Raw genomic sequence first — 15321 nt, forward strand, 5'->3', positions numbered from 1 at the left:
CACGCCGACCAAATATTTTTGGGGACTGGGCAAATAAACTAAAGAAGATGAGTAAACAAGAGGCTTTCTAATGACGACATGTGAAATGCTCAGGGGTGTAGTGGAAACGGATTCTTTTGTAAGGAGAGCAGGTCTCAGGCAGCTTGGCTGCAGAGGACATGTGTCCGGGCCGCAGATGCCCCGAACGATGAGTGAGGAAGGGACAAGGAGGAGACGGCTCCATGGGGCTAGGTTGTCCCAAACAGCAGCTAGAGGCGCTCCGGGCAGAGAGAAGAATGAAATGCTGTGGGCAGGATGTAGGTGCGTGTGCACGCGTACGTGTGGGCACGCATGTGCGTATGCGTGTGTGTGCATATCTGTGTGCTTCCTCCTTTCAAGAGGAAGGAGAAGAACTGAGTCAAAGTTAGTCCTCATGGACAACCCTCTGCCTTCACCGTATTATAATCCTCCTCCTCCTCCCTCTCCTCACCATGACGGTTATTTATTGAGTCATGACAACGTGCCAGCATGGTGCTGGCAGCTTCGTGTGTCATCTGAGGCAGTCCTTCCAACGACTCCTTGGGACATGCCTCATTTTCCTTCTTCACGATAGGAACCTGAGATTCAGAGTCCAGAAGAACACAAAGCTTAAAAGTGGCACAGTCGGGATTTGAACCCAGGTCTGTCTAGCTTCAGCCCTGAACCCGCAAAGGCAGTCTGGTGGGCAGGCTATGGCAGGCAGTGATTCCAGGGCCCAGACGTTTGGAGAGAGCCCAGGAGGGTCCAGATCAAACATGCCACTTCACAGGGGGAAGAAAACCAGAAGCCTCATCTGGTGGGGAGTCTGCATTTCAAAAGTTGTGGAGGCTGCTGGGGGCCTCATGGACAAGAGCAAGCGCAGATTGGAGGTCACTGTCACCATCAATCACCACCAGCCTTTTGTTGGTAGGGTTGAACGGGAAGGGGCTGGTTTAGGCACCAAGCAGAGAGGGTGAACCAACAGCATGGAGGGGACTCTGCTGGTGGCAGGAGTTGGGAAAGAGCATTTACAATTTTAAGATGAATCTCCATGGTTTGGGGAATACTCTGATAGAAGACAAGGTGCTGTTTCTAGGTCCCAGAGGTGTGACGATGAACAGCATTCCCATAATGAGCTAGCTCATCCCGATGTTGAGTCAACCCTTAAAAAGACTAGATATTTTAGGGCGCCAGGGTGGCTCAGTCGGTTAAGCGCCAGACTTCGGACTTTGGCTAAGGTCACGATCTCATGGTTTGTGGGTTCGAGCCCCACATCGGGCTCTGTGCGGACAGCTCAGAGCCTGGAGCCTGCTTTGGATTCTGTGTCTCCCTCTCTCTCTCTGCCCCTTCCCCCATTCACTCTCTCTCTCAAAAATAAACATTAAGAAAAAAAAAGATACTAGATGTTTTGTGTATTTATCAGTCCAGTTTTGAATGCTTCCTTGATCCACATCACCCACAGACCTGGAAGTTATCAAGAAATACATTATTATGTTTGCATTCAGAGATACTTTACAGTTGAGAAAAATATATACATGAAACATAAAGTATAATAGCCAATATATACATTATCTATCTATCTATCTATCTATCTATCTATCTATCTATCATCTATCTATCTATCATCTATCTAAGGTGTCAGACACTGTTTTAAGTACGTGCGTATGTTAGTCATGTCTAACAATGACTGGCTTAGGTGAGCGCTCCCGTGACCCCCACTTTTCATATGAAGAAACTGAGGCACAAGGAGGCAAAGTAACTTGCCCATATGGCTAGTGAGCAGTAGAGCCAGCATTCAACTCCAGTCTGTGTGGAGAAGGCAGAGAGGTGGTGATACCTTCAAGAATGGGGTGACGGGGCCCCTGGGTGGCTCAGTCGGTTGAGTGTCCAACTTTGGCTCAGGTCATGATCTTACGGTTTGTGATTCTGAGCCCTGCCTTGGGCTCGCTGCTCTCAGAGCATAGCCTGCTTTGGATCTTCTGTCTCCCCCTCTCTCTGTCCCTTCCCCGCTCATGCTCTCTCTCAAAATTAAATAAAACTTAAAAAAATTAAAAAAAAATGGGGTGAGTCATGGCTGAGACCTGTGGCCTGTGGGAGGTCGGGGAGGGAGGGCAGGGCCGGGTGAGCCCCCAGCTCTGGGAAGGAGTGGGGGAAGTTGAACTTGGCCAAGTTGTAGGATGGGGGTCTTCACGAGCCGAGGCTGGGGCGAGACTGTTTCTGGACTCTGCTGGGGAGAGAGAGGGAGCCTGACTACAGAGTGGGGGGTTGTCAGGGACCAGTGAGTGGCAGGTTCGGAATGCCAGGCAAAGAACTTGGTCCATTCCCTCTGAGGAGGGAGGGGGGTTCCCTGGGGGATTTGGAGCCTCGAGCTGGCATAGCATAAAGAACAAAGCACCAGGACACCTGAATTCCGGGCCCGGTGCTGCCTTTAGGTGTCTTGCCCAAGGTCATTCAGCTAATTCATCTCTCTGGATTCCAGCTATCTCATTTTTTAAATAAAAGGATTAGGCTAGATGAACCCTTCTGGCTACAAATTTTGCGGCCAAACCAAAAGACTCTAACAGGGTTTTTGAGGCGGATTTTGGGGGGGGGGCGGTAGAAGAAACTGGAGGCAGTGAAAACTTGGATTCAGAGAATGTGGAATGAGAAGGGATCTAAGAGCCCCACCTGCCCCATGTTTTACAAGTGGGGAAACAGAGGCACAGAAAGGGGAGGTGGTTTTCCTCAGCCACACAGCTCATTATTGTAGAGCTGAGGTGACAATCCAGCCTCTGATACTTAGTCTACTAACCTGCCCGTGCCTGTTCCACCTCGGGTAGGAGCTGAGGGGAAGCGTGCCTCGGGTCAGGGGTGGACAAGAGTAGCAGGGAGGCTGAGCCGGAGAGTGCTAGCCACTTGCATTACTTGCTTGTTTTATCAGCACTGGCTGAGTGCCCGTCCCCAAAGCTCAAGAGAGCTACTGATCTCTGGTTCCAGTCCCAGCTCTGCCATGGCAAGGCCCTGACTCTTTGGGGGTACTCTTGCACCCTCCTCTGTGAAATGGCCAGGGCTGGCCCTGCTCTGGACTGTGAGCTGAGGCCATAATGTCATGAGAGCCACCGGTCGGGGAAATTGGGGTCTGAGGTGGGACCAGTGTGGAGGCAGACTCCCAGGGCCTGGGCTCCTTTTCGGCTTCTCTGGGCCCGGGGCCCTGTTCCTCAAATGTCCTGTGGTGTGGCAAAGGGGCAGGTGCTCTGGCCTGGAGCTACAGGGCCGGGTGCAGGTGGTGAGGCTGGGGAGGGCTGTGCTGAGCCGCTGACACTTGAGTGAACCTCCCTCCCAGGTTCTTATTAGCACTGCTCCATGTCAAAGGAGTCTGGTAAAAGTTAACAGGCCTCCCTGACTCCAGGAGATCAGAGGGACAACTGGGAGCTTACTGGGGTCAGGGAAAGGTCACTGAAACCTGCTTGATCGAGTAGTCGCTGGGGCTGACCCTGGTCTACAGGCCTGTCCTGTCCCTTCCCTTAATCCAGAACCCAGGGCTCCTTCCAGGGTGGCTGACCTGAGCCCCCCTTTGTCTGAAGGCCCCTTGGAAGGTGTCCTGGGCCTTCCTTGTAGGGCCCCCTCTCTGTTGGCCTGCACCTTCCCTAGGCTGGGGCTCAGTGTGTGGGGGAGAGAAAGTGATGCAGTGGAGAGAGGGCAGGACAGCTCTGAGGACGAGGCGCTGGGCTGAACAGGGCCTGGGCTAGGCCTAACCAGGTGTGACCCAGGTCCCTGACCCCTGGTGGCCCAGAGTGGGAGGAGGTGAGGGTTGGGGGCTGGAAGGAGGCTGCTGGCTAACATTTACCAGGACCTTTGAAGATGTAAATGCTGCCCCAGCCCCTGTTGGGATTGATGGGGTCAGAGTTCACAGGCATGGTCGCCTGCTTCTCCAAGCGGGCTGGAAATCTTGCAGACAGATGGGTTAGGGTCCCTTGTAATAGGACTTTCCCAGGGAGGGAGGGCTCATGGAAACTGCTATTTCTGGGGCTGTCCTGGATGAGGCCCACTGGTCTGAACCCTGGGGAGAGGCTGACAGAAGCTGTTTTTTTCAATTGCTCACATTTGGGTATGTTTTCCAGGGTATATTTAGTCGCACTAACTAAGGTCCATCATTGGGAGGGAAGCTACCGTCTCCTGCCTTTCCCTGATTTGTACTTTTTATTCTGTAAATACTAGATTGCTTGAAGTTTCCTGTTCACACTAGGTTCTTTTTCCTGTGCTCGCTTCTCTGCGAGCATGTCCTTCCCCACCTTCTCAGCCTGGCTAACTTCTATTTACCCTTCGGCATCACCTCCTCCAGGAAGCCTTCTGGGAACGGAATCTGCCCCACTCCTCTGTTCCATAGCATTCAATGGTTCATTCTATCAATTACTATTTAAGTGGTATGTACCAGGCCATGTCCTATTGGTAATGTATCAGTGCATGGAACAGACCAGAAATCATCCCTCAGGGAACTTCTATTCTGATGGCAATGATAGTGAACCATTGTATAACCTTATTTTAAATGCTTTATGTGTATTAACAAATTTAATCCTCAGAACCTCCCTAGGATTAGGTCAGTTAGTATCTACATTTTACATTTGAGGTTACCTAGCTGACAAGTAGCTAACTTAATTTGATTTAATCCTTACAGCAGCCCCAATGAGATAGATGTGGTTTCCCTCATTTTACAGGTGAGGAAACCAAGACAGAAAGTTAGGTAATTGGTCCAAGGTCATCTAGCCAGGAAACAGGTACCAAACAGGATGGCTCGAAGCCTGTGAAGGACCACATTGCCTCCCTGTAATGAGTACTCTGTGCCGGGCTGTGCATTGGTCCTTGCTAAGCACTGACCTCTTCTAGTCCTTATAACAGTCATATGAATGAGCTGTCCCTGCTCTGAGGCTGGCGGCCAGCATGTGCTAGAGATGGGACCCTTTCCTCTGTGCCACAGGAAGCTGACCAAGGGAAAGACGACCACTCTGAAGGCACCGAGTCCCAGTCTTCTGCTCCTTTCTGGCTAGGAGGCCTCAGGGCCTTGAAGAGCGGTGGGCCTGTGGTGCCTGGGGCTCCCTCCATCACAGGGAAGGCATCTGGTAACGTTGAGCCTTTGGTTCCAAGATTATTCCTCCCTGTTGAGATGTTTGAAGGGGTTAAAGGAGGTGATTGGACACAGCGAAGGTGTTCGGTGAATTTTTACCAGTTGTTGAGGAATCATTCTCTGTTCCAGAAAAACAACCAGACGCAGACGAAACTGCAGAGACTGCAAGCGTTTTGCTGTGGAAGGGGGAGGATTATAGCAGAGTGGACTTCTGTCTTCAGGCCTGGAGCAGGCGTAGGAGGTTCCATACTGTAGGGCCTAGCAGGCTGGCCAACTGGGTATGTGTATGGGAAGAAGGGGAGCAACAAATGGGCAGCTGAACAGGGACCTGGAGCCCACACCCAGGTCTCCTGGCTTCTCACTCGTGCCATCAACCTTGTTCCCTTCCAGAGCCCTGTCTCCTGCAGCAGATAGCTGCCTCAGACCCCCCTGCCCCCTCCCCCAATTTATGAATCCCTTATTTTGCTTGAGTAAGAGTCAAAATTGCAGGACTGCACCTCAAAGAACTAAGCTCACTTAAACCACTGGCAGGTAATTTGATAGACGAGTTGGCCAGCGCCCGCTTTGGGAATTAAGCAAAGCCTGAGCCGTGGAGACAGTGGGAAACAAGCTTGAGGGACTGGTGAGCGGGTGGCCTCATTTCACCCAGGGACAGCCCCAGCCCCAGCCCCACAGCTCAAATTGGAAGGCTTGTGTGTGCCAGGTCGACAGTTCCCATTTTTCTCTCAGCCTCTCCCTCCAAAATGCAGGACCGGTGGACCCTGCCGACGAGTCCTCGCCGACTCACCTGGGGAGGGGGTATCTAACCAAGTGTTGGGGAGGGCGTGAGGGCCAGTCTGTCCCCACCAGCCTACGTCTCATCTCCCAGAACCCACAGGGTAAGAACGCCAGCAAGGGATCTCTCGTTGGGTGAGCTCGCTTGTTTGTTCGGCAAACTCAGAGGGAAGGAGGGCCTTCCAGCAGATGGGCGTGTGGTATGCAAATAGGCGTCTCATGGGCCACGTGCAGAAAGTGACCGCCTGTGGCAAGCTGCGCCACTCTGCCGAGGGGGCCCGTTGCAAAGGGGGAAACTTGTAGATCCTCTCATCTCGATGGGGACTACTCAGAGCTCTGACTTCAGATAAGCAGAACAAACAAGCCTTGGCCCAAGTGGGAACTGGTTCTGCCCCCTCTCTTTGCTTTTCTAAAGTCATCAAAGCCAAGTTCCTAAAGCCTGACTGTCTCACGGTGCTTTCTGATGGTTTCATTGTTTTGTTTGTTGTGCTTATGACAGTGCTAACAGACCGCTTTCAAAGTGTGTTGATATTTCGGTTGTTTTTGAATGGCCCTTCTGTTTTTCTGCATCTGGACAGCATTACAGTCTGGCCCCAGAGACCCACTGGGTTCCTATAAAAGTGTACCAGGTCCCCTTTTGCAGAAAATACTGGCCATGGCAAGATCAGACACCCCATCTGGGCAGGAACAAACAGCAAAACTAGAGCAGAATCATGAGACAGTATTCAGCAGCCAGGGAAGACGGGCCTGTGCTGGGTAGGGGCCAACGAGCACTGCCAGCTGGCCTGTGGGTGTTCTTTCTGTCCACGTTCACAGTGTCATCTTCCCGCTGGAGGACTTTGCCTAGCAGAGGGCACAGGGCGATGCCACTAAACGCCGGTGGTCATCGGTGGGTTCCCACTCTCTTTGCCTTCTCCCAGGTTGTCTGGTCAGTCACCAGCATTAGTGTCCAAATAGGGGGCTCCTGGGGACCAGACGGAAAACAAGAGCTGGAAGAAGGGGACCAGCATGGAGTCCAGGGGAAAACCAGAAGGAGCAGGGTTACTGGAGGGCAGGGCAAGCACAGCTTAGGCTGCTTCTCTTCATAGCTCTTAGGGGATCTTTCGCTACATTGTCCACAAGGGCTGAAGTGGGGAAAAGGTGGAAGAGTCCTCCTAAGCCTCGTCCTCAGCATTTAGGTCTTTCCCTTTCGACTTCTCTGCCTGCCGCACGCCCTCCCTGCCACTTCTACAACCAGCTTCCTCCGGTGGGAGGGAGACTCGGGATACCGACCCGTGCAGAGGAAGTGAGTCACACAGGCGATCTCACTATGTAAGTTGAGTACAGGCTCGAATTCATTTCTTCAGGGTCTTCTCTGCTTTCTTCTTCCAGGATGGCTGAGATTTTCTTTAGCCCACGTACCTGACCAGCTTGTAAATGGTTCCCTCTCGTTTGGCTTCAGGAGTGGCAGGGCCCCTTTCTGCCTGACCTGCAGGTAATTCCGTGGCTCAGTGTGTGGCTCAGATTTAGCAAGCCCCTGAACTCGCTCTCCGAGTCAAATGGGACGAAGATGGAGAGGGCCGACTGTGAGCTCTGGTGCCTCGGTGGTGCAGTTCCAGGGGCCCGGCAGGTGCAGAGGAGGGGAGGAGTCAGCTCTGTCAGTTACATCTCAAACGGAACCACGGGAGGCTTGTAGACTACAGTTAGTGTGTTCATGCCCATCAACTTGTTGGGGGAGGGGTCAGGGGCTGCAAAGTCTGATGGACCAGTGACGACTGGTCTCTACCCACTAAGCCTCAGAGTTCTTGACTTCTTTATGGCAATGTTCCCCAGTAGTTCCTTCTAGGTATATGCTACCATGTGAAAAATTCTTGTTTCAGATCCCTGGCCTAATCCGGATCGTTCCCTTGAACTTTTAGCATCCGTAGAATTGTGTGTGTTTACTGCATTTACTTTAGCCCAGCTGGGACACTTGATCAAACCCTCACTGGCACCATTTTATTTCTCGGGAGTTGCCTTGGCCCTTGATTCCAGCAAGGAGACAAAAGAGAGACACTGCGTCAAGGGCTGGGCACATCCCAACAGGCCGGGCTGACTGGCCTCTGAGAAGCCTTCACAAAGGCATGAGTATTGTATAAGAAGGCCACTTCCTGGTTTCCAGTGTGATTCTCTGGATAGGTGAGAAAGAACTGTGGCCTCCATCTGCCACACAGTGTGTGTGTGTGTGTGTGTGTGTGTGTGCGCGCGCGCGCACGTATGTGTGAGTATGCGTGTGTGAACGCTTGTCATTTTGAAAAATTTCAAACTTTATATAGCAGTTTCTTTCTCACCAGGGTCTCTGCTTGTGTGAAACTTTAATTTTATAGCTTTGGCTGTTAATTCATCATGGGCACCACCATTAATAAATATTTATGGAGCTTTCACTGAGCACAGCATGTTGAAATAAGAACTATATATTTGACTCAGAGGAGTTGATAGCAGATGGGGGTAGATTTGGGGAGGGGTTGGAGAAATAATCACTGAGGGTTCTTCCAACCTTGGGATCTTACGACTTAATAACTAAAGCGAGAGGGTCCGCTTGACACGCGCTGGGCAGTCAGTCTGCTCAGACAAGAGAATGGGGCTACAAGAAGGTAGTCACCTTCAGAAAACCCACCCAATGCTGGCGGCACATATGTCTGGCAAGGGATTCAGGGCTGCAAAGGGATGGGATGAATCTTCTTGGCCTTTCCCATAGTGCCCTCTAAAAGTAAATATTTGCTGATTGAGTGATGGTTTGCCATTTGATTTTGGAATTTAAAAGAAACGTAGACTTTGGGGGGAAATTTGGAGCCCATGGATTCTCTGGCAGGAAAGGACCAATTTGCTCCTGTTTTGTGGGGTGTCGGTGGCAGCTTGGTGCAAGTCTCCATTGGTGAGAACCCTGGAGTTGTGTGGGCAGAGAGCAAGTCTGGAGGGAGGGCTGCGTGCCTCTCACGGAGTTCAGTTAATCAGACCAGGAGCAGTCCGCCTGCCACAGCAGTGACTCGGGCCTCCTGGGGGGTTTTCTTCAACATTATGAAGATGAACAGGGCTCGGTGAATTCCCTTTGGACCTGGGCTTTGTGCTAATTGCCTCCATATTTATGGGAAGATGGGTCGACCACGGTGGCAGGCACTAGAGTGGAGGCCGTGGGTGCGCTCAGGAGAGTGGCCTGGGTTCTCGTGGAGTTGTGGAAAGGCGGATCTGAGCCCTGAGGGGTCAAGAAGCTCCTGCTGTCAGGTGGGCAAGCTATTATTATCACTATTCCCTTTGTGCGAAAGAGAAACAGAGACAGAAACCAGGAGCGGTTACGTGCCCAAGGTAACACTGTCAGAACAGGGTCCACAGAGTCAAGGGCAACAGGAAATGGAGAGTCCCGATGGGCTGCCACTCAGTTCACAGATTTTCCACTGCCGTGTGGGTACGGGGAAGGCTGTTGAGCAGAGCTGAGTCTCTCTTTCTCACACAGGATGATGTTCAGTGTCTCACAAGCTGCTTTTCTCCTGTGTTAAACTGATGGGATTAGGGCTGAAGAGGGCTGATAGAGAAGCAGAGAACTAGGGAGTATTGCCTGCTGCCACATCTACTGCTACTTTAACTGTGTAGCTGCTTTACCGTTCCAGGCCTCTGTTCCCCTATCTGGAGAGTGAAGATAATAGTGATAACTAACCATCTCATAGCGTTGTTGGGGGTGTTAAATGAAATACTACATACAAGGAGATTTGCATCATGCGTGGAATACGAGTGGGTGCTTAATAACTATCAGGGGCCACTATAGGGAGGTTGTCTCGTGGTTTAAGGCATAGAATCAGAGCCTGACGATCTGAGCACCGAGAGGTTAAGTGACTTGCCAGGCCACACAGCTGGCGAGGAGCACAGTTGTGGTGAGTTCCATGGTCAGTATAGGCATTCCTTGAGATGGTCCGGGTTGGGTTCCAGAGTACAACAATGAAGCAAGTATCAGGATAAAGCAAGTCAGCTGACTTCTTTGGTCTCCCAGGGCATGTAATAGTTATGTTTACCCTACAGTGTAGCCTATCAAGTGTGCAATAGCATTAGGTCTAAAAAAAAGTACATAACTTAAAAAATTTTTTTTTCTAATGTTTATTTTTTTGAGAGAGAGACAGAGCATGAGCAGGGGAGGGGCAGAGGTGGGGGTGGGGGGAACACAGAATCTTGCCTATCACAGATTCTGAGCTGTCAGCACAGAGTCTGACGTGGGGCTCGAGCTCACGAACCACGAGATCATGACCTGAGCCGAAGTCGGCCGCTTAACCGCCTGAGCCATCCAGGCGCCCCATAAGTACGTATCTTAATTTAAAAATACTTTATTGCTAAAAAATGCTGACCATCACCCAAGCTTGCAGTGAAGGTGTCATCAGTGAACACAGATCACCATAACAACTATAACAATAACAACAGTGACAAAATTTGAAATATCGTGCGAATTACCAAAATGTGACACAAAACACAAAGTGAGCCGCAAATGCTGTTGGGAAAACGGCGCTGAAAGATTTGTTTGAAGCAGGGTTGCCACAACCCTTCAATTTGTGAAAAATGCAATGTCTGAGAAGTGCAGTGAAATGAGGTATGTACTCTTTCCAGACTTCTCTGTGCTGGATCCTTTGATCTGGGGGACTGGGATGGGGCTCTTCGAGCAGCAGTGCTGGTCACAGGAGCTGTGATCAGGAAATCACAGGGTTGGGGTGATCTGACTCCCTGGCTCCCCTGGACAGGGGCTCCCTGGTGAGGTGCAAAGAGCTGCAGGGGCTCTGGGGGACTGCTCCTCGTCGCCCTCCTGGGCCGGCTCTGGGCTAAGCCAGAGCAGCTGCCCTTGCCTACCCACAATCCAGTGGGGCCAGCTGCCTCCAGGCAGAGCGGAAGCCACGCGGTCCGGGCAGGGTGGGGGTGCCCCGGCGCCCTGGGGATCTCGGTGCGGCTGTCAAGCCTCTGTTGGTGCCTGGTTCCCCCATAAAGCCATTATGTACCGGGAGAATTAATCATGCCGTTAGGTAAGCATTATGGCACTTTTATGGCAGCTTTGAAGCTAATCTGTCATTAATGCCTGCTGGATTATCATGATTTCTTGCAGTTGTGATTCATTAACTCGAGGCCTAATGGTAATTCTATTAAACATCTTCCATGACCGTTTGCCCCAACATGTCCCCACTCCGTTCCATTGTGCCGCCACGGTGGCATGACTGGCAACCTGTGTGGTCTCGGAAGAGATGGACAGGTCCCCCTGCCAGCTAGAAAGTGCCCAACCGTGCAGCCACCCCCTGCCCCACCTCCGAGCACGCCTCCTCCCCATTCCAGCCGGACTTTTTAGCCCATCCTCGCCGTTCTCCCAGGGGTGGCCACGATGCCTTTCGGGAAACACCCATGGCTGCTTTCCAGAGCCCAGGCTGGGCAGACACCTGATGGCTCCACAGGTGACTGTCAGTCCCACGGGCTCTACCTGTGGCCGACGTGGGTTTGGGGCCAAGAGAGAAACAGGGGCGCTGCTAAAGAAATCGGGCCACACGTGCCCCTTCCCCTTCTTGCTCAGAGCCAACGACACCCCCAGGGGAGGTGGCAGGCGGCCGGGACGGGAAGCAGGGGTGGCAAGCTGTTGACTGTGGGCCTGCCAGCATTAATAAAATCCCTTGGTGAGCTTTTTCAGAAAGAAATGGTTCTTTTAGGCTGGCTGTTCTCTGCAAAAGGTCAGCTTCGGGGCACGGCTTGACTGATGGGCTGTGAGTAGGCAAGAAAAAGAAAGCTGGGAGAAAGGGCTGCTGGGGGTGGGCCGACAGGAAGCCGGTGGGGGACTGGAGCACAGGCTCGTCCCAGGTGCCAGCATCTTGCCCCTCTTTCTGCACCATCAATCAAGCCCGGCTCCGATAGCTTCACAATTTGTAATGCCCCCGCCCCCTCCAACCTGCCCAAGTGCGCACCAGTGCTGACCCTTCTCGCCCCCATTCAGGCCTGTGCTGCCGCCCGGGTGATGGATGGCTTCTCCCCACCCCCCCCACCCCAGGCTCGCCTCGCCACAGCTGGGGAAACACGGGCAGGTAACAGAGGTCAAACCCGGGGCAGCCGTAGTGACCCAGTCACCCAGGCCAAGGGACTCTGTGTTCCCAGAGGCAGCAGGTGATGCCAGGGATAAAGAAATAGAACTGAGAGAGGAAGCAAGAGAAGATTCCAACTATATAAGGAAAGGGTGGGGGGGGGGGGAGAGAAAAAAAACCCCAAACCAAAAAACCTCTCTGCATCCTGAGGTCTTCCAAGTCTTCTAAAAATCTCTAACATGGTGTGATGTCTTCTGTGCACAGCTACAACATTGCCTGCTCCACTCCATCTGTGTTTTCTCACGCCTGTGCGCTTTAAGAACCACTGAAATGGAAAACAAGTTAAAAAATACATAGATGTATATATAGTGAGACGGGAAAGAGAGAGGGCAGTACTCTGCAGCCCGTACTCACTTTTTTTTTTTTTTGCACCAGTGTTTGTTGTAGGAAAAAGTGTATAAAAACAAACCCCAGACAACTGGAGTAAATATTCTCAACACATCAGCCGAGGAGAAGTCAGGATCCAAGGTTTCCATCCTTCCTCATTCTGGGCAGAGCCGGTAGGAAAAGAAAGGATCTCTGCCCGTTTTCCAGCTTCTAGGTGGTGTTTCTTGTGCATGGATGAAATGGTTCTCCCTCTGGAGGCCGGCAAACTGTGCTGAGGTGTGGGCTGACCAGTTGGCCCAGTGGGGGCTGCCTTGGGAAGCTCCCTCCGAGGGCTTAGGGGCTTTCCGAACTCGGGGAGTGAAGGGTAGCCCAGACGTGGTGGGTGTATGTGCCTGTGTGCTTGTATGTGTGTGTGCACACACGTGTGTGGTGCGGGAGAGGTCTGCGTCTGCTGCCAAGAGCAGCAGGTGAATTCAGTTCAGTGCGGGTGGCCTTGGGACCATCCTTGGCCGTGAGGACCAGGGACCCTGCTCTCGGACACCCCTGGAGCCCGGCCCAGACTTCCTCTTGGAACATTGGAGTCTGAGTAGGGGGTCCAGGCAAGGGAGTCTGGGGACCATGGATTTCCAAGTGACTCGAGCAGAGACAGCAGAGCGGGGTGGCTGGCAGGCCATGGCGGGGTCGGGGCTGGGGAAGCAAGGAAATGGAGGAAAGCAAAAACTGATAGGCGGTGGAAGGAGAGAGGAAGGGACAGGAAGAGCGCTGAGAGAAAGATCCAAGAGATAGATGGATCACGGGACAGGAGTCAGCGGGGAAAGAGAGAGGGAGAGGAAATTTAATGAGGGCAACTTGAAGGCCAGCTTTAACCAACAGCTGGCGGGGGGCCGGGTTTGATCTCCTTGTGAGTCAGGCGGCTTGATTAATTGTGGCCTGTGGAGGAGGACGGACACCTGGCCCTGCTGCTGAGCTCTTTGATCTCCGGGTTTCTCAGGGCCTGTGGGAGGGGAGTTGCTCGCCTGGCTGGGGGCTCCCTGAGAAGGAAGAGGGCGGCCCTGGAGAGGCTGGGAGAGTCAGGGCGGTGGGGGTGGGGGGGGCGATGGGAAGGCGAGGGGGCAACACAAAGGCCAGGCGGGTCTGGAGCCGTGAACAAAGCCTCCGGGAGGAAGGTCAGCTGTGGGAATGGGGACCGGAGGCAGCCTTTGAAGGGGAAGTTTCACCCATAATCTCTGGGCGATTCTTTGGTGGGGGGTCCTTCACCCTCTTCCTTACACCTTTGTGTAGAGACAGCTGAACTGTCAGGGGGAACCAGGAAGAGCAGACAGCCATTTGCACAAAATCGTGTTATGTTGCTTGTGGCTATGGGGCTAGCTGGTTTAATGAAGGAGTGAGCTCTTCTAGGGGCACGAGGAGAAGGGAGGTGTAGGACTCCCTGGAACTGGCTCCATTTTATGCATGTTGGATGGAAACAGATTTGAGAAAAGAAAGCGACATATTGCCAAAAAAAAAAAAAAAAAAAAAAAAAAACCACCCAACCCTCCAGAAGAAGGAAAAAAGGAACTAAAACCCTAATGCCCTTAAAAAAGAAAACCAAAAAAAAAAAAAAAGTCATATATTATGTCTTTGGACTAAAGCCAATGGTGTTCTGCCAATTTCAAATAATAGTGTAACTTGATTAAGAAACTTTACAGGATTTAAAGTTGTTGGCTTTTCTGACTCCTCTCCGAGACTTCTCCGTAAGTCACTGTCTACACCAGGCTAATTTGTTCCCAGATTCCTTAATCTTTTGCAAGTTGGTGATGACGTTTATGACTTGGTAGCCATATTGGAAGTGTTCATGATTTCTTTTGCTCATGACTTGCTCGCAAAATTTTTGGGCGACTTAAAACGTCACCCTGAAAATGTCCTGCTCTCGAAATACTCTGTGTGTGTGTGTGTGTGTGTGTGTGTGTGTGTGTGTGTGCGCGCGCGCGCGCGCGCGCATTGTGTAAGCTCTTCAAGCTTTACCTGCCCTTGCTCTCCTTTTGGGTGGGCAAACTCCTGCTCATAGCTGCCTTAAGTGTCAGACACAAGAATGGGAACAAGAATGTCTCCCTAGAGTTCAGCCTGCACATGGCACATAGGATGCCAAAGGCTCTGCAGACCAGCTGCAAAGGGAATTCTAGAAGGAAGGAGAGGGGCACCTGGGTGGCTCAGGGGGTTAAGTGTCTGACTCTTGGTTTTGGCTCAGATCACGATCTCATGGTGTGTTGAGCTCTGTGCTGACATCTCGAAGCTTGCTTGGGATTCTCTCTCTCTCTCCTTCTCTTTCTGCCCCTCTCCCACTTGTGCACACATACACACACACACACACACTCTCTCTCTCTCTCTCAAAAAAAAAAAAAAGTGAAGGAGGACAGTTTTTCTGGTGGGATCAGAGTTTTGACTGAATGACCTGAGTGTGGTTTGGAAGGCACTGGCCTTGCCTGTGAACGAATGCCCAGCTCTGTATTCAGTCACTAGCTCTGGACTTTGGGCCTGCCACTTCATAGCCCTGGAACTTCAGTTTCCTCATCTATCAAATGGGATAAGAAAAAATACTCGCCTCACAGGCTTGTTGTGAGGATTAAACACATTAGTATATGTGAAAGCACGCTGTAAATGATGAAGCCTTCAATTAACAGCAGGCATTAGAATTACTGCTTACATTACAGAAGCCCTGGTCTCTTTAAACAGTCGTGTTGACAGCAAGGATGTTTTAATTTCAAACAGGGTTTGCTCATGGAGGGCATTAGAAAATGAGATCCCATGTTACCTACTCTCCCTGGGGCACCTGCTGTCCTATAATTACTATTTACTAATAAGTACGTTTTGTTCATAAATGTCCCATAAAATCTAGCTGAAATCCTTTCTCCTGCTGGCTTGGCTTTTGTGGATATGACTAGGCAGGAGCCATTGGAAACACCCTCCGGTGGTAGGGTTCTTGGTCTGTGAGCTGGGGTACCTGGCCTTTCCAGGGAGGGCATGGCCGGTTTGACC

This window comes from Lynx canadensis, chromosome B1 (assembly GCF_007474595.2).
Source record: "Lynx canadensis isolate LIC74 chromosome B1, mLynCan4.pri.v2, whole genome shotgun sequence".
Taxonomy (NCBI): Eukaryota; Metazoa; Chordata; class Mammalia; order Carnivora; family Felidae; genus Lynx; species Lynx canadensis.